Source organism: Mustela nivalis (assembly GCF_964662115.1).
Source record: "Mustela nivalis genome assembly, chromosome: 5".
Taxonomy (NCBI): domain Eukaryota; kingdom Metazoa; phylum Chordata; class Mammalia; order Carnivora; family Mustelidae; genus Mustela; species Mustela nivalis.
Genome location: NC_139024.1, coordinates 79,815,804 through 79,838,740, shown reverse-complemented (window position 1 = coordinate 79,838,740; position 22,937 = coordinate 79,815,804). Strand labels below are relative to the sequence as shown.

At 39.5% G+C, this 22,937-nt stretch overlaps 1 protein-coding gene across 2 annotated transcripts in view; it reads right to left on the bottom strand.

The window, feature by feature from the left end:
* MAN1A1 (mannosidase alpha class 1A member 1) overlaps nucleotides 1-22,937 on the bottom strand; it is a 176,560-nt gene that overhangs the window by 135,691 nt on the left and 17,932 nt on the right. The window lies entirely within an intron of this gene.

The window sequence follows — 22,937 nt, the reverse complement described above, 5'->3', positions numbered from 1 at the left end:
CACACACACACACACACACACACACATATATACCACATCTTCTTTATCCATTCATCTGTCAATGGACATCTCAGGCCTTTCACAGCGTGGCTATTGTGGACATTGCTGCAATGAACATTGAGGTGCATGTGCCCCTTTGGATCACTATGTTTGTATCTTTGGGGTAAATACCTACTAGTGCAATTGCTGGGTCATATTGTAGCTCTATTTTTAACTTCTTGAGGAAACTCCACACTATTTTCCAGAGTGGCTGTGCCAGGTTGCGCTTCCTTCAACAGTGTTAAGAGGGTTTCCCTTTCTCTGCATTCTTGCTAACACCTGTTGTTTCCTGACTTATTAATTTTAGCCATTCTGACTGGTGTATGGTAATATCTCATTGTGGTTTTGATTTGTATTTCCCTGATACAAAGTGATGTGGAGCATTTTTTCATGTGTCTGTTGGCCATGTGGATGTCTTCTTTGGTAAAATGTTTGTTCAAGTCTTCTGTTCATTTCTTGACTGGATTATCTATTTTTTGGATATTGAATTTGGTAAGTTCCTTACAGATCTTGGATACTAGTCCTTTATCTGATAGTCATTTTCAAATATCTTCTTCCATTCCATAGGTTACCTTTTAGTTTTTTTGACTGTTTCCTTTCCTGTGCAAAAGCTTTTTATCTTGATGAAGTCCCAAGTTTATTTTTGTTTTTGTTTCCCTTGCCTTTGGAGACATGTCTAGCAAGAAGTTGCTACAGCCAAAGTCAAAGACGTTGCTGCCTGTGTTCTCAAGGATTCTGATGGATTCCTATCTCACATTTAGGTCCTTCATCCATTTTGAGTTTATCTTTGTGTGTGGTGTAATAAAAATGGTCCAGTTTCATTCTTCTGCATGTGGCTGTCCAATTTTCCTATAACCATTTTTCCATTGGATAGTCTTTCCTGCTTTGTCAATGATTAGTTGACCATAGTGTTGAGGGTTCATTTATGCATTCTCTATTATGTTCCATTGATCTATGTGTCTGTTTTTGTGCCAATACCATACAGTCTTGATGATTACAGCTTTGTAATATAGCATGAAGTCTGCCATTGTAATGCCACCAGCTTTGGTTTTCTTTTTCAACATTCCTCTAGCTATACGGGGTCTTTTGTAGTTCCATACAAATATGAGGATTATTTGTTCTAGTTCTGTGAAAAAAGTTGATGGTGTTTTAATAGGGATTGCACTGAATGTGTAGATTGTTCTAGATAGCATAGACATTTTAACAATACCTGTTCTTCCAATCCATGAGCATGGAACATTTTCCATTACTTCGTGTCTACGAAGAAATGGACACTTTCTTTCATAAGTATTCTGTAGTTTTTAGATACAGATCATTTACCTCTTTGGTTAGGTTTATTCCTAGGTATCTAATGGTTTTTGGTGCAATTGCAAATGGAATCGATTCCTTAATAGCTCTTTCTTCTGTCCCACTGTTAGGGTACAGAAATGTAACTGACTTCTGTGAACTGATTTTTATATCCTGCCATGTGGCTGAATTCTTGTATGAGTTCTAGCAATTTGGGGGTGGAGTCCTTTGGGTTTTCCACATAAAATATCATGTAATCCGAGAAGCATGAGAGTTTGACTCTTCTTTGCCAATTTAAATGCTTTTTATTTCTTCATGTTAAGTGCTGAGCCTAGGACTTCCAGTGCTATGTTGAACAACGGTGGTGAAGAGTGGACATTCCTGCCATGTTCCTGACCTTAGGGGAAAAGCTCTCAGATTTTCCCCATTGAGAATGCTATTCACTGTGGGCTTTTTGTAAATGGTCTTTATGATATTGAGGTATGTTCCCTCTATCCCTACATTGTGGAGAGCTTTAATCAAGAAACAATGTTGTACTTTGTCAAATGTTTTTTCTGCATCAATTGAGAGGATCATATGTTTCTTGTCTTGTCTTTTTTAATGTGATCTATCACGTTGATTGATTTGTGAATGTTGAACCACCCAGGCATCCCTGGAATAAATCTCACTTGGTTGTGGTGAATAATCCTTTTAATGTACTGTTGGATCCTACTGGCTAGTTTCTTGGTGAGAATTTTGCCATCTATGTTCAACAGGGATATGGGTCTGTAATTCTCCTGTTTGGTGGGGTCTTTGTCTAGTTTTGGGATCAGGGTAGTGCTGGCCTCATAGAACAAGTTTGGAAGTTTTCTTTCCCTTTCTATAGTTTGAAACAGCTTCAGAAGAACAGATATTAGTTCTTTAAATGTTTGATAGAATCTCCCTGGGAAGCTATCCAACCCTGGACTCTTCTTTGTTGGGAGACTTTTGCTTACTGTTTCAATTTCCTTGCTGGTTATGGGTCTGTTCAGGTTTTCTATGTCTTCTTGTTTCCATTTGGTAATTTAAAATGAGCATATGTCATTTTTAATTCAGTTCTCAGTAACAGAAATTTACCTTATCTTAAAAGGATGAACCATTCTTACATTTATTTATATCACTCTCAAGAAAGATTAACTCTGCAAAGAGCCTATATTTAAGATTCTGGGTTTTGCACAAATTCTGTCAACCTCATAGTATATAGACAAATATAAAAGGCTATCACTTTAAACACTTTGATGTATTTTGACCAAGTCAATGTTGAGAAGTCTAGAAGACATAAATGAAACTCAATGATTATACCAAATTTATGGGGAAACTTTAGCCTGTTTTACTATAATCAATCTTGAATTGTATATATGTGTATATATCTGTGGAACTGAAGACTGACCCTGTATACTCCCAATCTAGGTTCCTTGTACCAGGAAGGTTTTTAAAGGCAAACCCTCTCTACCACAAATGGTATAAATTATTTTGAAATTAATTTTAACAAAATTAATATCTCTACATATAATGAAAACCAAATTAATTTCTCCTGGCTTATAGATAAAGTTCTGACTCATTGTGCTAAATATTAACTCTAGTAGAAAGTGAACGATTTTCAAGGGGAGAAACTGTTCTAAGAGCCTGTCAAAATAGTTATATAACAACTGTATAACAGTTGTAGAATTTTTTTATAACTCAAAGAATACAGTTATTTTTGTATTCATTTTTTTAAAAGGGCAGGGGATTCTCCAAGTGTCTAGAATTTATTCATGCTATTATTCCCAATCCATTAGCAAAGGTAACCAAAATATGGACATAATTTGAAAATATTCTAATCTGGCTCCATATTTTAAAATATCTTAAAAAGCATCACCTGAAGTTACAAATACCACATGGGGGCTATTTGTCACTAAAAATCTTCAGTGAGATCAATATAATTTTATTAATAAGTCTTCATAGGTCCCTGAACACAATAATAAACATTTCTCTTTAGCCAATTTGCATATTATCTTCCTTTCTCACCACTATTATTATGAATAATAAGTACTAAATATCTGTACAATTTGCTGGATATTCTGCTAAATGCTCTATATTCAGTATGGTACTCAATTATAATTACAACTCTGTGAAATGTCGTATTATGATTGTTTAGTAGATAAAGAAACTGAGGCCTGGAAGTTAAAACCCAAAGAACTTTGTTCAAGGTCGTGTTATTTCTTCACAGCTGAAGAGCCAGGGTTCATCCCTGTGTTGGCCTGACTCCAAAGCCCTGGCATTAACCAACACATTGCATCATCTTCCTTGAATGAGTCAGCATCAGAATCTTCCTTTGATGAATCAGACTGTTGATCTTCCACCAGTCAACAGAATGTGGACAAGGTAGCATTTTCAAGACTTTCTCCTTATAATTTTATTAGAAAGTATAATAGATTTAAAGATAAAATAACCTGACTTATAATCCCTATTATGCCACTGATTAGTCCCATAAACATGGATGAGTCATAGCTTTTATGAGACTTTCATTATCTGAAAAAAGGGGATCATAATTCCTCATGGGGCATATGTAACATAGCTTATCATTGCACCTACTGTACTGCTTCCAACATGGGGGTAATCACATGTTTATTGAATTTAAACCTACACAGAAACCAATTAAATTTATATCACAGAAAAAGACACCAATGAGCTTCTGAAAAGACTAGGGATATGACATCCACAAAAACACCTTGAGATTACATCTGAGTTTGATTTGGCTTTCCTATTAAACGGACTACATTTGGTAAACTTCATTCCTGTAAATTTCCAAAGACACTTAATAAATTCAAAAGCTTTTGAAATATACCTGACATGAGAACAATCACAACAAAAAAATTTTATGATGATTTGTTTCAGTTCTAAGTCTGAGTGGAAAGCAGAGTCATATACTATTAATGACTCAAAGACGGCATAAATCTTTCGATAAAAGACTGCTGCTTTATCAAAAATTATCATTTATATATGTATCACTAGTACAGAACCTCCTTGAGTTACCTCTAGTATATATTAACCTTTCTCATCTTTTTTCCCCAAGGGAAAATGTGACACTAATTGCTTTGCTTACTACATTTCGAAAGCTGCTGTGACACATTTCTCAAAATGGGTTCCTCATCCCATAAGATTTCTAGGGTTAGAGAGTGGAAAGAAAAATAAAACCATGTGGTCAAAACACCTTGAATGGAGCATAGAGTGGTTTCTCCAGGACCTCATGAAATGAAAAGGAAAGGCCATCTTGTTAACTGATTCCAGTGGCTGATGACCTCTGGAAATGATTTACCAAGTTAAAGCTAAACAGAAAACATGGTTTGTGTGTGTTTGTGCGTGTGTGTGCGTGTGTGTGTGTGTGTGTTTAGAATAACACAAAGAAAGAACTCACAAGTCGTATATAAAGTCAGCTTTGTAACTACGATTTATGACTTACACAAAGATCCGAAAACACTGAAATGCTACTGGCCTCTAATTTTACAATATTAAGCCACTAGCCAGCTGCGGGAACTTGGCGATGAAGGCATTTAATCTCTCTAGACTCAGTGTGCTTATGAGCTGATGCGATAAGAAGGTCACTTCCAAAATTCAACTACTAATAAAGAAATCCATGGATAGGATTAATTTTCATCTTCACACGCTCCTTAATTTTATTTTGTAGTCTTTCATCAGTTTAATTAGAGTTGTACGGCCTGACATCCCAAGTAGAAGAGTTAAAATAGGCCCAAACTAGAGGACGATTAGGACTTCAAACACAGTAGTGAAACCTCATGAAAGAAACAAAAAACAAAAACCTGAAAGCATAAGAAAGATTTTCTATTTTCCTGAATGCTTAGTTGCATTTGTGAGGGGTATAGCCAATACATGGTGTGAATGGAAAGAAACAGAAGAGAAGGATACAAAATCCCAAAACAGCAATCCTGACCAAGAGAAACTTGAATTCAGACATAAAATATCCAAAAAATATCATTATTTCTCCTTGACTCTCTGCTTATCAATGATTCTTCCACTAGTGCTTTCTTTGCAATTGGCATCAGGTCTAAGTAATTAGGCAATGTCATTTATTGAGTGTCTGCTACACTATGAATAACAAGATGCTAAAGGATTAAAAGGAAAGTGTGCACGAGTGTATCACGCTTATAATCTAACAGATAATGTATGGAAGCTTAACACTGTCTGTTTTTACATACTCACAAATGTTTATAAACATAGCAGAATAAGAAAACTTATGTATGCAACTCTACTGTTGTACCTAATGATCTGTTTTCAATTTTATGTCCTGACCTAATCAAAGACATGAGAAGCCACAAACAAAAATATGCCTGAATTTCCCCAGGTATGTATAGATTTCATAAATTACATTTTTGTTGCTAGGAACTACCCTTACAAATATTTTTATCTGCTGATGCTTTCATCATATGATCTTAAGTTATTCCCCACAGATACATTAAAGATCTTTTTGAAAATCTCACTGTTTTTGACAGACAGAGCTTATGAAGACTTGAGCTTTTTCATTGCCCCTTTAAAAAAAAGTCTGCAAGCTCAAGTCCCACTCGTAGCCCCCTCCTGTGTGGCCTGAAACAACATTTCCATCCTTTGTACAGCATGATCAGAGTAAGCTCCTGGCCCCAGGTGACTGATCTAGGGTGCAGTGCCTGACCCAGAGGCAGACAACTAAGGGCTGGAGGGGAGGTGCCTGGATGTGAGGTTCTCTCTGACGGATGGACCAATCTAATCCTCTACCTATTGAAGCAGAACTGATATTCACAGAGAATCCAGAGGCCAGAGTGAGGGAGAAGCAGAGAAGCACAAATACACAAAGGGAAAAGGGCATTAAAAGGGAGTTATGAGGCAGGTGAAACCATAAGGGAGATAGAAAGTTGAGGAGAGAAAAGCAAGAGGAGGCTGGGAAGCAGACATGGTGCCCCTGGGGAGTCAGGTTAGGTCTGTAGAGCTGCTCTAGCACTACAAACAATGCTGCTGAATCCTGAATGTTGATGAATTACCTTCTACTCCGAGAGGTGTGGTTCCGCCTGCTGAGACTGTTTGCTTACTTCCCCATGTGTCCTTACAGAAAATGTCACTTACTGAAGAGGAATGTGAAAGAGCAGGTCACAGGGGCAGGCACTGGACAAACTGGGTTCATACTGCTGTTCTGCCACCATTAATGTGGTTCTGAGTAAGGCAAGGAATCTCTCTGAACCCACTTTCCACACCCATGAAATGTAAATAAATAAAAGGACTAGCCTCACTGGTTACCATGATGATTAAGTAAAATAATGCATGTAAAGAACCTAATACACTGCCTGACACACAGCAAATACATGATAGATTATAAGCACTATGCTTATTTTTATTAAAAGCCTAAGCATGTCTCTGATCATTGAGCATCACACTTTTTCCTAATAACATATATAAATAGGAGGGGCAAATATACATAAAACCAGGCAAACCTATTTAGCACACAAACTCTAAATCTATACATTTAAAAATATACACAACTATTTGGTATCTAAAAGGGGGAAGAAGAAAGAATGATGTAGGGCAATATGGGTCAGCAATATGGTGCTTGTATAGGGGGTTTGCCTGAGGGATTTGGGGGCTGATCTAGGGTACAGATATGCCCACCAGAGGCAGTAATGCACAACAAGCTTTATTGGGTGGTGCCTGGCCAGGGCTGCAAGTCCTTCACAGCAAGACTGTCCAGGGGCGCCTGGGTGGCTCAGTCAGCAGAGTAGCTAACTCTTGTTTTGGCTGAGTTCATGATCTCAGAGTGGTAGGATCAAGCCCCGTGCAGGGCTCCATGCTCAGTGCGGCATCTACTTCTTCCTCTCTCTTTGTCCTTCCCCCTAATCACACAGGCACACTCCCTCTCTAAAATAAATAAATATATAAAATCTCTAAAAATAATTAAAAAAAAAAAGGCAAGAAAAGAGACTGTTCAGGCTTAAGGAAAAGAAGTCAGCCTCCAGAAAGAAAGGAGAGCAAGGAAATTCCCAGGAGAAAGGGAGCTCACATCCTAAGTGACTTCACTCAGAAGCATGAGAGGGAGTCTCTGGGTCAGAGAGCTCCAGAAGGGAGTAGGACCCGAGGGTAATAAAACCACAAGTCCTATTATCAACGGTCAACAGATGCTGGGTAAGGTTTCACAGAGTATGTAAAGCAGGCAGGTTGTAAATGGCTAATACTCTGCTTGTATTTGTTTTTCTTAAGCAATTAGTTGCGTAAAAATTTGAATTTTGTATCAGTGGGCTATATTGAGCTAACAATGTTTTGGCCTACATACATGAGCAACTCAAGGGCCAAAGTACGGAGGCCACCTTTGGCTCATTTATATAACAACTTGGCATTTGGCACTAACTGGAAGAAACTGTAGCCCAGTGACATTAATATACCCCTTGTTCTAGGGGATGAAAGCCTGTGCCTGATTCAGGCGAGGTCTAGGGTGTGAGGTCAATCTACCTCACTGATTGTTAAAGCAGGAATGCATAGCCTTCACTCTTAAAATTATACTTACAGCTGATGTTTTGTAAAACACGGATTTTAAAAGCCTGACAGTAGATTATATCAAACTCTGCCTGAAATGATTTGATTGTTCCATGAAAGTACCTTCTAGAACTTTCAGATAAAATCTCAACACAAAACATTTTTAGGATCACTGTATCAAAGTTCCTTCTTTTAATCTTTGGTGGACTGATAAGTGGCAGAAAGGAAAAAGTAGTTTCAGGGAATCAAGTCATAGCTTCTCCAAAACCTCAATTATCCATTGGAAAAGAATTTCTAGATGCTTGAACACAAGACCTAGCCTCGCCCTCTTCTTATCTGAAGAGACAGCCCTGCTTACATTTCCCTGTGGGAATGAAGCCTGAGAGAACCGGAAGGAACATCAGGCCAAGGAGAGACCTGGAGCTGAGGCCGGATGTCAGAGGAAGCAAAGCAAGCAGGCTTCTCCTGGGAGAGACGGAGCCCTGCTGCCTAAGAGTCTGATCTCACAAACCCTTAGTTTTCTCACTCTTAAAAAATAATAATCAGTTGGAACAAACGTACCACTGTGGAGCCTGATTTAATAGTGGGGTGTGTTGGACCGAGGATAAATGGGAACACTCTATATTTTCCATTCTATTTTGCTATGAATCTAAAGCTGCTCTAGAAAAATAAAGTATATATTTTAGAAAAGAGTAACATCACCTTCCTGAGAGCATGGTCAACAGATCAAATTGGATAATGCACCTGGCTGACAGAAGAGGTCCAATGAACACAGCTGGCCTCCATCCACAGTACCTCCTCACTGCCTTCCTAGGCCACAAGAATTAAGCAGAGATAAGGGAGAACCACTTGAAAAAAGGGACACTTAACTACACTCAGAGTAGGCAAGGCAATTCAGGGAGACGTGAATTAATGGGGTAGAAAAGGAAAGAGGCCAATGTCACCAAGAGATGACAAAATGCAGAGCTTGGTATGACAACATTTAGAGGTTGCAGGCCTGGAGTCTACCACAATTACAGCGTTTAGCATCCTTTAATAGGCATCAAGATGCACTGAGGACAGTCCTGGTAATGATGATCTCCTGACGCGGTTCTCCACGGAGCAAAGCCCGAGTCCAGTACCCTTCTATCTGTCACTGCCCAGCATGAAGAAAAACCCTCCCAGCCACGGCAGTTTCCACTTTTACCCCTTATCAAATTAAAACATTCATTCATGAGACTTTTTCAATTTATCTCTTTCAAATGCTGAAATAGGTTAGTACTCTGTCCCTTTCTCCAAGACTGCTAAGTTGTTCTGTTTCCAAGATTCCTTCTCCAAATGTTATGATGCCAGTTGCTAGTTATTGAGTACCTACTGGTGGTACAATGTGAATTATAAATGAGGACAGAGCAGGATGCCAGATGTAGGAAATAAGAAGATTCCATGTGACATACCTACATAAAATATATATGTTTATCTGACATGCAAATTTTAACAGAGTCCTGTATTTCATCCAGCAACCCTCAGACAGTAGGACAGAACACATCCAATACCTCCTTCCGTGTCCAGGACCAGCTCCCTGGCTTGTGCCTTGCTCTACCTTGGGCCTGAAAGAGGGACTGAAAACTCCAGGGCCAGACAGAAACAGAATGGCCAGGTCCCAGAGCAACTGGAAATGATAGGGCAGGTGGTAAAACAGGAGTGAAGGCCCTGACTAAAGCCACTTATAAAAAATACTAAGCTTGCTTTTAAGATTTTGAGCCAAGTTTTTGATAGGTCTAAGGAAAAAAATAGTTTGCTAGCTAAGGAAAAGAAAATAAATCTGTGAGCCACAGATCAGCCCACAGACCAGCAGTTTGCAGTGCCATCTCTGGTTTATAGGCACATGTCTAGATCTGACCACTTTGTGTTTCAGTCTGTGGCCACATCGCTTACCCACGTGCACTCAGCAGGCCACGGCTGGCCCACCTCTGGCATAGGCAGTCCTCGATGCCTGCTCTTAGACTGTGCTGGCCCCACTATCATGCTGTCTCTTTGCCAAGAATGACTGGAGTTAGCAAGGTCCTTGAGACCCAAGATGTATAAAGCACTATGCATAGGCTTCTCAGCAATGCTCTTCTGTTGGATTTCACATTCTAGAAAGCACTTAGAATTTTAAATGCTCTGTTTTATAAATCAAAGTGCAGGAGTGAACTTTGTCAATCATCTATCACAAGGCACCATAAGGGGAACTTGATAACAATTTACCACACTCTCTTCACAAGGTCCCTGGCAGGTATTATTATCCCATTTTACAGATGAGAAAGCTGAGGCTGATTACAGGTATAGAGGAAGAGCAAGGCTGTGGACTCACGGGTTCTGATTCTTGTCACTATACCATTTAAGAGTCCCCTCCCTTTTTTTTCTGCTTGTCAACTTTTTTTTTTTTAAGATTTTATTTATTTAGAGAGAGCACACATGTGTGGGGGGAGGGGGATGAGGGAGGGAGGGAGAGAATCTCAAGCAGACTCCTTGGAGCCAGACATGGGGCTCCATTTTACAACCCTGAGATTATGCCCTGAGGGGAAATCAAGAGTCAGATGCTTCACGAACGGAGCCACCCAGATGCCCCTGCTTCTTGTCAAACTTAAGATAGTCAAGTCCAGCCTCCAAGATTTCCCACTGCTCTGCATACACAGGGCAGCCCTCTCTAGAGTCCAAGGAGATGGCTAGGCCTGGCACCAAATGGAATGGCATTCACCAAACCAAGCTTGTGAGCCAGCTCAAGGAAAGAAGGTGGCAGCACTGCCTCTCCTTGTCTGCCTTGCATCCTGCAGGACTTTCCCTCCCCTCCACTTCAGCACACTTTCCAGCTCTGTGTCCCCGCGCTTCTCCTCCTGGCCCCGGGGAATACCTGTGCGGAGAAGATGACCCCCCCCCACTCCTCACTGGTTTTACGGAGAACTGTGGATCCCTCTCCTTCACACCAGGCTGCGACTGCACCTGCTTTCTTTGGCTGTGCCACTTCCTGAGCTTTATCACCACCACTTGGGCTGCCCTTGCCCAGTTTTTCTTTCCTTTTCACCACTACTCTTCTTTCTTGTCTCCAAGTGAGCAATTTGTTTGTCACCAGGCACTTGAAGCTGCCTCGTAACCACTGAGTGGATATGTATGTGTGTATTTTCTTCAGAGTCAGATGTCCTGAATTCTCTCACAGCCAATTTTAGCACAACTTTTTTTTTTCCTAAGACAGCAGGAGATACATAAAGGAGGAGTAATTACTTAATGCCATTGTATGAACCCCAATGGGCCACTGAGCATTAATTCCCCAGTGAATTGAAAGAGCAGTTAGCAGTAGCAATCTCTTTAGAAAAAGAGTCAGAATGCTTGATAAAGCCAGTTTTAAAAAATGAGAATTCTAGTTAATCGCTGCTTGCGAGGACAGATTGTCCTGTTTCTATGAAGTATCTTATTCCCTAAGAAAGAGCCAGCTTTTCGAGCTCTAACTCCGAAAAATGAATCATATATATGCTATTTAATGGTTGTTTTTTTTTGTGACCAAATTCTGACATTACTTTATAAAGCTTCTGTGTTGTTACCAAGCGGAGGAGGGTACAGGGTGAAAAACAACAACAAAACAAACCAAAACAAACAAATAAAACCCTCCAAACCAGAAGAACAACTCCCAAACTTGACTAAACACAGGGGGCACCTGGGTGGCTCAGTGGGTTAAGCCTCTGCCTTCGGCTCAGGTCATGATCTCAGCGACCTGGGATTGAGCCCCGCATCGGGCTACCTGCTCAGCGGGGAGCCTGCTTCCCTCTCTCTCTGCCTGCCTCTCTGCTTACTTGTGATCTCTGTCAAATAAATAAATAAAATTTAAAAAAAATGGTTAATACAGATCTCTAAAATATTCTAAGGGATAGTAAGTTAGCATCTTAAAAAAAAGAGGTCAGAAGACATTTGTGGATATTTATCTAGCACATACCTTTTTTGGGAAGAAGCACTACTACTGAGAACATTTTGGACATAGACAAGCTCTGCGTCAGCCAAGGGTCCATTACTGGCATGTATTTCCTCATCAAAAATGCAGGTCTGGTGGTTAATGACTATGGTCTCTTTATACAGAAGTCAGCACTGAAGTTCAAAGGCTCAGCCTCAGGGTTTTGAGTCTGTTTGATAGTTTTTAATTGACCGAAAACTACCTTCATCAGATTACCCCTGCTAAGACCTCGGTGGTCAGTGGGTCAGCAAGTGTTACCTTGCAGGCCTAATGCCAGCTGGTTGTCCCTTCTTGGTCCCCAGGCAAAGCGCTGGTCAAGCTTTTCCAAACTGGGAAGCATCAGCTGCGACAGACCTTTGCAAACACCGTACAAACACCTCCACGACCAATACCATGTGGCAGCATGATACACTTGTTCTATCAGCGAAGCTACAGGACACATCTTAATCATCCAAGTCTACAATTTACATTAGGGTCCACTGTTGTACATTCCATGGATTTTAAAAGACGGGGACCGACTTGTATCCACCACCACAGTATTATGCAGAAAAGTCTCATTACCGCATAAACTCCCTGTGCTCTAGCTCTTCATCCCTACCTCCTCTTCGCCCCCCCCCCCCACCGGAAACCAGTGATCTTTTTACCATCTCCTCAGTTTTTCCCTGTCCAGAATTTCATAGAGTTGGACTTATATAGTATGTAGCCTTTTCACACTGGCTTTTTTTACTTAGTAACTATGCATTTGAGGTCCTTCCCTGTCTGAATTTGCATGGCTTCATAACTCATTTCATTTTAACTGAATAATAGTCCACTGTCTGTACCACAGTTTATGTATCCATTCACCTTCTGAAGGATATCTTGATTGCTTCCAAGTTTTTGCAATTATGGATAAAGTTGTTAATAAAAAAGAAGTGGCAGGACACAATTGTTTTCTTTTCCAATTAAAATCAGTTAAAGGATTATAAATTATAATTTTGTAAGTTACTATTATTTGAATGTAGAATGTATTAGTTATAAATGTATTAGTTATAAATGTCACACGGTATAGGAGAACAATTTTTAAGCCTCCTGAAATGATTAACCAAAATTATTCATTTTGTTATTAATTATTTTTATTAAGATATAATGTATTATTTACCCCAGGGGTACAGATCTGTGAATTGTCAGGCTTACACACTTTACAGCACTCAAAATTGTTCATTATTAATGAAAAGTTGGGATGCCCATTATCATTCTAGAATCCATGATTTTATATACTCGGAAAGTAATCATTCTGTAATCTGGAAGTAACAGCTTTAGACATTATCTGGGCATAGCAATAATAAAAATGCTGTATTAAAAGGTGGTATTTTAAAAATTAACTTGTGAAAAGGAGTATTTGTGTATACTAAATACAGGAAGTGTTGGCTCCGGAGTACAACCATGGAGCAGCAACTAGTAATTCTACAAGATTTATAATCCATTTGGTGCATCACATAAGATACTTTCTTATCATCCTTAATAATAGAGCAGCATTTATTGAACATTTATGTGTCAGGAAATATGTAACGCATTTACATACTCTCTCAGTCCCTCACAACAATCCTGCAAGGCAGGTAGCCTCACCACTGAGATTCCCATTGCACAGATGAAGAAGAAGTCAAGAGGTTATGCAATTTTCTCAGGGCCAGACCTCTAGCAAGTGGTGGAGGCTGGCTCTAAATTCAGGCTGACTCCAAAGCCTATGACATATTGTCTTGTACACTTTATACGACCCCTACAATCTGAGGAATTTGCCTTGCAAATAGCTTCCAAAAAATTATTAATGCATGTGTTACTGATACACATCTTTGTATGTTTTCTATTTCCTATTAAATTATTCTAGGGAAATTAAACATTTTAATTGTGAGACTTTCAGAAACAGGACATGCAAAACCACTTTCTACTTTTTCTTTTTTCAAAAACCTTCTGGATATAGAGGAGAAATATTATATTGGTAGATTATGGAACTGAAATGAAAATGAGGAATCTCTTGCTTCTAGTGCCCTGTAGGATTAAGATATCTTACATACAATGAGAAAGAATTTAGCTTTACGTTAATTTTAACCTAAAAGTTCCCTCCTTTGAAAGATGTTAATTTGTCTCTACTCAGACATCCTATAGTATTAGCACATAATTTTTTTCTTGGTTTCACAGTAGATGACATTTTATCACCAATGGAACATGCTAATAATTCTGTTCTGTGGCTACTGAAAAAAGACATATTACTCAATATGAGTTGAAATATCAATAGCACACTATAAATTGCCCCTAAATTGGCAGCATCAGATTTCTCATTAAACACCTGCATTAAAAAACATACAAAGTTATTGATCATTTTTCAATGGTCTTTCTACTACAGATTCATTTAGACTTTTACTATGTCACTAAGACATTACTAGAGATGGAAAACAATTATCTTGGACTATATGTGATAAGATTTTTTAGGTAAGCATTAACATCTAATATACTTGTGTCATTAATCAGCCTATAAAAAGAGATTCTCTAAGGACTAAAGATCTTCTGAGATATTTTGAAAGTGATGGCAAGTATTTTCTGGGCTTGAAAATGCATTACTCTAACCATTCTATTAGAGCTTTAAATTCTGATAAAGACTGATTTTTTTTTTTTTCAAATGGCAGGAAAAGATAATCATCATTTATTCTGTTGCTGGATGGTAAGTGCCTAGCGTTAAATATATGCCAAAATTCAGTGACTTGTTAAAACAGACAATATTACTTAGTATTAGCTTTGGGTACAAATGACTTCCAATTGTCTTCAGCTATTTTTCAGCTTAAAAATCAGGCAAATACTTTCATAAATTTAAAAAGAAAAAAAATGCCAAGTTTATTATTTTAGAAGTCAAATTATTTTACTATTCAAAAAGATGACATAAAACAATAATAAAAATGGGAAAAATGAGTCTATATTCTACCCATTGAAGATAATATTATTGATTTAACCCACATCCAAATCTCCTTCTCTCATTTGGCTTCAGAACATGAGACACAAAAGACAAATGTATGCTTTCCTAGCCTCTCCACAGCTAGAGGTGGCTCTGTGACAAAGTTCTGGCCAATGAGAAATTTGCTAGTAGCTTGGCTCTCCCTCTTCTCTCTGCTATGAATGAGGCATGATGTGGGTAGAAGGGCTGTCAGAGTGGCTATTCTGCTCCTATAAATGAGTATAAGCCTGGGAGCACTGCAGAGGTGTCATCCTGATGAAGTAAACCACCATGGCCTGCACCCCCCTCTGCCCCCAGTAATGTTTTAGATTCAAAAAACATGGTTACTTTGCTAAGATTGTAAGGGAGAATTGTTGTCTTCCAGGAAAGGAGAGGTGACACTAAGTAGGTCACTTGCCTTGCCCAAGCAACCTGGGGCAGTGTCAGTGTGAGGGAGGGGAATGAGCCTATTACCTTGGAAAAGATGGCCAAAAAAAAATTTTTTTTTTTGTCTAGAATATTCTAAAAATGGAGCCAATGATGAACTGAAGAGAGGAGCAGAGTTTGGGAACAGCAGCTCATATTAACTGGATAACAATTAATTTTTACTTTGGGACCTAAGTGTGTGCATGTGTACATGTCTGCATGTGTATTTAATGTTTGGTGAAAAAAATGTGCCACCATAAACAGACTCTTAACTACAGAGAACAAATTGAGGGTTGCTGAAGGGGAGGTGGAGGGAAGGGATAAGCTAAATTGGTGATGGGAATTAAAGAGGACACTTGTTGGGGCGCCTGGGTGGCGCAGTGCTTAAAGTGTCTGCCTTCAGCTCATGTCATGATCCCAGGGTTCTGGGATGGAGCCCCACATCAGGCTCCCTGCTCAGAGGGAAGCCTGCTTCTCCCTCTCCCATTCCTCCTGGTTGTGTTCCCTCTCTTGCTGTCTCTCTCTCTCTGTCAAATAAATAAAATCTTAAAAAAAAAAAAAAAAGAGGGGACTTGCTGGAATGAGCACTGGGTATTGTATGTAAGTGATGAATCATTAAATTCTACTCCTGAAACTGATTTAACACTATATGTTAACCAAATGAAATTTAAGTAAAAACTTGACATTAAAGGAAAAAAAAAGCAAAGACTATTCTTACTTGACTCATAGACTATCAACTACCAATGAATTTAACATTTGAGTCCCTATATTTTGTTTGCTTTTGAGTGATCAAATCAAAACTGGACTTATACATTATTTATTTTCAAAATATTGTCTGGTAGCTGAAATTGCTCTAAACTGCCTAAATGGTTGCATAATAATAAACCGTATGATTTATCATAGAAATTATGGTAGCTGAGTCCTCTATTCAAGCTTTAAATGACTGATGTGTTGCAGGAATTATGGGGATGGGCACAAATGGTTAGAAAATAGGTATGTAATTAGGGTTCTTGGATACACCTAGAAAACAGTAACTTTATGGAAGAATTTACCTTTCCTCCACCTTGCTTGAAAAAAGTGAAATATTTCTTCAGAATGGGATAAATGATTTAAGTAAACATTGTTATCAAAGATGATGACTACATTATATTTTTGGAAGAAAATCTCAAATATTAGTTAAGGTACCTTCTATAATATAATTACCCAGCGCTGATAAAAACTGAATTACTCTAATACTTGCATCTGTTCTTGTTAACTATATTACATAGCTTAAGCTATGTGAAAAGGCCTCTGATTAAAAAAGTATGTAGAAAGGTATTTTCCCTTCATACTGTGCTTCAAGTTAGTAAAACTAATACCACCAGCTGAAAGGTTTAATTGTTACCTACTTTTAGAGAGTTACGTAGCTGAGTTACAGTTTTTTTCTTGAAAGTAAAATTTCTCACCATCAAATATGTATATATATACTTATATACAAAAGAATACTACTTTCCTATGTTATTATAACTATACCAGATCCTGTTTAAAAAGGTCAGTATACGGGCGCCTGGGTGGCTCAGTGGGTTAAGCCGCTGCCTTTGGCTCAGGTCATGATCTCAGGGTCCTGGGATTGAGCCCCATATCGGGCTCTCTGTTTAGCAGGGAGCCTGCTTCTTCCTCTCTCTCTGCCTGCCTCTCTGCCTACTTGTGATCTCTCTCTGTCAAATAAATAAATAAAATCTTAAAAAAAAAAAAAGGTCAGTATACTTGTGATCTTCAACTATCAATTTCCATATAAAACTGACCGTCTTATAGTATGTATTTTCTCCCCATTGTTTGAACAATATTAGAATTCCATATCCTTCGTTTCTGGAAACGAGACTGTTGTTCCAAATAGAGAAGTATGACCTTCTACAGTTGACAGAAAATACCTTCCAAGTACTGAATATAAAATACTGTCCTTGGCTTAGGACTCTTCAACTTGATTTAAAGTATCCTTGTTTAAAATGCTCCTCAGAACTAAGGGACTGTTCTGCCTTCTCCCAGGATGCTCCATCAGGATTTATGAGGAATCTGTCCATCCTCCCTGCTTCCTTACCCCTGTCTTAGAAGAAGGATGCCCTTCCAGCAACTAATTACTCACCTCTGAATTTACTGACAAGGATCTGAGGTCCTGGAATCTAATGGGTCAAAGGCATGGCCTGCAAATATTTATCCACTTTTGCCCAGTAAACAGGCTGGGCAAAGGTAAGGGTGTTAGAGTGGCCTCAGCCCTCCACCACACTGGCTGGCTGTAGAATGTGCTCTACAGCAGGAAGCTGACCAAAATTCTGTCAATCATGTAGAGAGAAAATTCCAGAACAATTCAGTTAGCAATGGGGTGCAACTGTCTGCCTCTTCTAGTACTAGACTCTGTGGGCGCCAGTTCTAACTCCATTCCCACAGGTTCCTTTGTGCCTGGCTGAACCTTTCATTCCTCCACAAACAACTGAGCATCTACAGCTACATGACCCACAGTCCCTGTCCACTAGGGGCTAACTCTGCACAGCTGTATGTCTGTTTATCAATGCTACTAAGTCTTCGATTCTGGTTCTACGTCTGCTTTTTCTCTTCTCCGGCTTTTTCTTTAGGCACTGGGCTCTGTTCAGCTTTGACCCATGACTACCATGATACAGCACGCTGGGATCCTTTGAAACCGACTCACACCTCTACTCTATTCTCAGGATTACTGGTAACAATCTCTTGTAAAGAAACTGCCTTCCTATCATGGTACCCTGTTAGCCACTGGCCTAGTCCATCAAATAAAATGCCACTATACATGCTTACACGTATGTATACTTCCACAAGGCAAGAAGCATGGGGCTGGCACGCTTGCTGCGAGCTAATCCCATTTACAAGGTTTTTTTGTTTTTGTTTTTGGTTTTTTTCCTTACCAAGTGACCTATATAGATGCTGATTCATTATAACTCAAGGTACCCTTCTTCTAAATCAAGTAATTCTTGACAGAGAAACTTAGGCATACCTCCATGTTTTCCTAAGAGTTCTTCCAAAATGTCTTCAGCACAAGGTTCTAAATAATAAAGTGGCGATATAAGATTTGGCAATCGCCATTTCAAAATTGAAGGATGGCTTTAACTATTTTTCAACTATTATATAGTTGATCTTTGGCGTGGTGCTCAAGGGTATAACCAAGTCCACAGTGAGGTGGTTGCTGACCGATAAGGTTCTCTATTCTAACAGCCTGAGATCACAGGAAACAAACTGGACTTTGTCCAAACCCTTGAAAGATGCCAATTACACTTCAGCCCTCTTAATCACGAAGTCTGTGAAGAAGTAGTTATCACTGTTCTACCACTTCTGAAGAGTGTCACAAAAACAAACCTGTGAAGTTTAACAAAGACCGCATTAAAAAACGCAATTCTGTTGTAAACCGCTTTTTCCAGTTCCTAGCCCTGATGACAAAGAATGGCAGATACATGGTTTGTATGGAAAATGTTTCATTTGCTCCTTTTAAGTGAAGTGCCTGGGTGTTCTGCTTCTTATATGCAGATTCAAAGTTGTAACATAACAACCCCAAAAAGGATGGGGTGGATATCATTCTCACTTCAGTGAACACTTTCCTGTTGCTGACATTCATATAAACCAAGAATTCATTAACTACAACAAGAAAAATGCATTTATATTCTAATATGATCACAGTCATGTATTTTACCAATACTTGGCAATTGCATCATGTAACATGAAATCAATTATCAAGTAGTTTGGAGCACCTAATTGGTGCCCAGCACGTCAGTTTCTTTCAGCTCAATCCATAACAATTCACATCTGCAGGCTGTTGCTGTCTTGTGGCTGTATTTCTCCAGGTAGACAACAGAGGGGAAAGTACGGGAATGCACCCAGATTCTTTCCTTTCCTTCCTAGGAAGTCAGGCTAAGCAGTTCTCTGTACCCAGTGGTAATGCAGATATTGATGACTAACAGACCCAGTCGTCAGAAGGACAAATTCTGGGACAACTAGAGAGTGAGAAAGACAACTATAAATAGTTCAACTTGAGGTGGAGGTGACAGGGGGTGGGGTGGGGGAGAGAAAAGTTTAGTTGGAGAATATTCTAAATCACTAGTTATGTATGAGAAGGGGATGGGAGGGAGTGAAGACAGCAAACACATGAACCTTATAGAACAGAAATAAAAAAATGACACTGGCAAAAATATTTCAGGGCTTCCAAACCATAAACTACAATGTAGGAAAATTCAAAACACGTAACAACAATGGGTACTTATTTTGACTATTACTGTGTTCCAATGTACACAGCAAGAGCAAGTCCCCAGATTCAAGTAATTTCTTTCCTATATCTCCAGAAGAACACTCACTGGAAAACTAGGAAATTAAGAAAATTAAAAATTTCACTCAGTTTTTCACAGGAACAGAGTATTTCTCATCCCTAATCATGTATACAAGGGGTTAAGCATGCTCTTGTGAAATCTGTGTTACATATAAAAATAGACAAATAGATACGCAAAGGTTATCACCAGATAGATGTTTTTTTCTTTTTATTTTATTGTAAAACTCAGGGTCCCCTGGCTGTTAGGCAATGAATATCTTCAGTGTTAAAAGTCACTAAGGAAACATGATGATCTTATTTGCAGATGCAGTGGTTACCAAAATCATAAAATCATAAAACATGATTTTAAATCTCAGCACTACTTACATTTGGGGTGGATAATTCTTTGTTTGGGGGGTCATCCTGTATTCTGCTGGATCTTTACCAGTATCCCTAGTTTCTACCCATTAGATGCCCTATGGCACACACCCTGATGTGATAGCCAATGTCTCCAGACGCTGCCAAATGTCCCTTGGTGGGAGTAGAGGAGGGCAAACTAACTCCAGGTGAGAACCAATGGTTAAAACAAGTAGTTCTATTAGAATAATAATCTGAATGCTTTTATAGAACTATGTACTAGGCCTAATGCATTTTAATCCTCAATAATAACTCTTATGAAATAGGGTCTATTTTAGCCCCCATTTTCCAGATGAGGAAACTGGGGTAGAGGTTAAGTGACTTGCCCAAGGTCACTGGATACATAAGTAGCAGAGAGGGAAGTCAGACCCAAGGAATCTGGCTCCAGAACATGTGCTCCTAAATTCTACATGATACCTTTCTTTCCCAAGATCTCACGCTAACCAGCTGATATAGGCAGAATACGTACAAATCAGAATTACTTTTCATTCAGGATTTTTAGTAGTCTAACAACATGGGGCATTCTTATATACCCCTAGTGAGTCATCTGTAAAACAGAAACAATAATGAGATTAAAATAAGATACTTTATCAAAGGTACTTAAGCCTCAAAAAGTTCTAAGAATAATGAATAGAATATTCTTTTATCTCTACTCTTTACATGCGTATATATCTTTGGTTTCTCTCTCCTGTTTACCCACATAGAGCAGTTAGAATCAGTTATACAAAGAAAACCTGGCTTCTTCTGCTTTGGGTTACTCCTACCAATAACTGGAAGCACAAGATGCCACCTGGGTTACAGCCTGGCTGAACACAAGTCACAGCAACAGGCCATCCAATATGCCAATGGCTGCTGAGCAGCTCTTGCACAGGCGCTTCGCTGGGCTTCACAGACCGCATCACTCATAGTATCCGCAGACAGTAGGTAGAAATCCCCCCAAAGATTAACCCCTCCTAATCGTGGGGCCTGGAGATGTAACTGAATAAACAAAAAAAAGAGCTCACAGATGTAATGAAAGCTACGTCTAATTATCTACAGATAATTAAGGTAACCTTAAAACACAGGGATAAGCCTGGATTATCTAGGCGGAGCCCATCTAGTCACCTGAGGCCTTGAAAACAGAAATGTTTTTTATCTGGAAGCAGAAGAGATGCACAGAAGGGAAAGTCAGAGATCTGGCTGAGCCCCACGCGAGGTGACACTGTGGGTTTGAAAACAGAGGGGCGATGGGAACAAGAAGGCTGGCAGCCTTGAGGAACGGAGAGGCTCCTCGCTGACAGCCAGCAAGGAAGTTGGGACCTCAGCCCTGCCACCAACCTGGGCGAGCCTCTGACGGATTCTCCTCCAGAGCCTGCATGCAGGTAAGGGCCCAGGCTGCCTTCATTACGGCCTTATGAAACCCAGAGCAGAGAAGCCAAACAAGCCCACTCACTCTGACCCACAGAACTTATATTGTTTTGTTTTTGTTTTTTTATTGTTTCAGGCCTCTATGTTTGTGATAATTTGTTAGAGCAACTGTAGAGAACCAACACAGCACACGACATGCCTGAACAGGAAGAGCAGTCACTCACTCACCCACTGCCACATCATGAATTACCAAGTGGCCAACAGGGTTTTAGAAACCCGGTCTTGCAGCCTCCAAATTATTTCTTTCAGTAACAGAGATCTGCATCGTCCTGGAAGCAAATGGTTTTACATCCCTTTACTCACTGGCTCCTCACAACGGCCATGAGAGCCGTTTACAGACAAGAAAGGCTCAAAGGCATTGTGTACTTACACAGGGCTGGCCTGTTAATAAGTGACAAAGCCATGCGCTCCTTCATCTCTTTGCCTTTGCGTGTGCTGCCTTTAACGGTAAAAATGTAATAAGTACAGTGGATTAAACAAAGCGAGGCACAAAAACACAGAAAGACAAATGATTTTCTACTGAAGGGAAACAGGTAAGAATTTGTGGAACTAATAAGATTTAAGTCAGGTCTGGATGGACAGGTAGGATTTCCAAAGATGAATGCTCAGATAGGATTTTTTTTTTTTTTTGAAACACGGAGCCAAATTCTGGTGTGTGTGTTTGTGTGTTTTAGTTGTCACCATTAAAGCTGAAGTGTTTGGGCTTTATCTCATTATGAAGCAGCACTATGAGAGGCTGTTAAATAGAGAGCATCTCTGGTTAGGCACATTGGATTAATGAACTAGTATTTCACAGGTAAGTTTGGATCACACTTAAAGGAACACGAAAATGCTGGTGAACTGTCATTTCAAGGGCACAGAATTTTCTGTAGTGGATATATAGCGGAATCCCAGACAGTCTGCCTCTAACAAGTAGTCCCATGACAAAGACACTTCCAGTAAGATAAATGCAGCTGGATGCAGCAGAGACAGAGGGAGACCTCTGTGTAGCCAGGCAACCCTGTCTTCTCCAACACTCAGGAGGCTCCGTGCCATGGCTATATCAGTACTAAAAATCAATACTCCACCCCTTGGCCACCCCTGATTAGACACCTAACCACAACTGGGTGAGATTCTCCATTCTGGAAATTTGGGATTCAGTTTCTGAGACGCTTTTTGGAATATTTGTACTTCAACTCATTGGGCATGTAAACTAAAGGACTGAGTCGTAGAGAGCTTGTTTGCAGAGTAAAGAATAAGGCAGCTATATCTAGAGACAAAAGATCAAGTAGCCCAGGATAAGAAACTAGAGGAATAGCAGTCTTGGTTCCAGCAGCTTCCAGTTTCCTTGGTCCAGGCCCTGTGACGTCTTGCTGCATTTCTTGACTTGGATCCATGAGATACCCTCTCTTATCTTTATAATAAACATCCCTCTGCACTTATTTTAACACAAACTGAGTGGATTTATATTCTTACGAACAAATGATCCTTGCATCAAATTCTCAAAAAAAGCACTTGTGACCATGTGTCTTTTCTCTGTTCCAAACACTTAGGAAAACCCCAAGACTAGGTCAATCTACTTGTCTGCCTTCTTCAAATATGTCGGAGTGGCTGGATCCTGCTAAAGAAGATCAAACAAGTGAACAGAT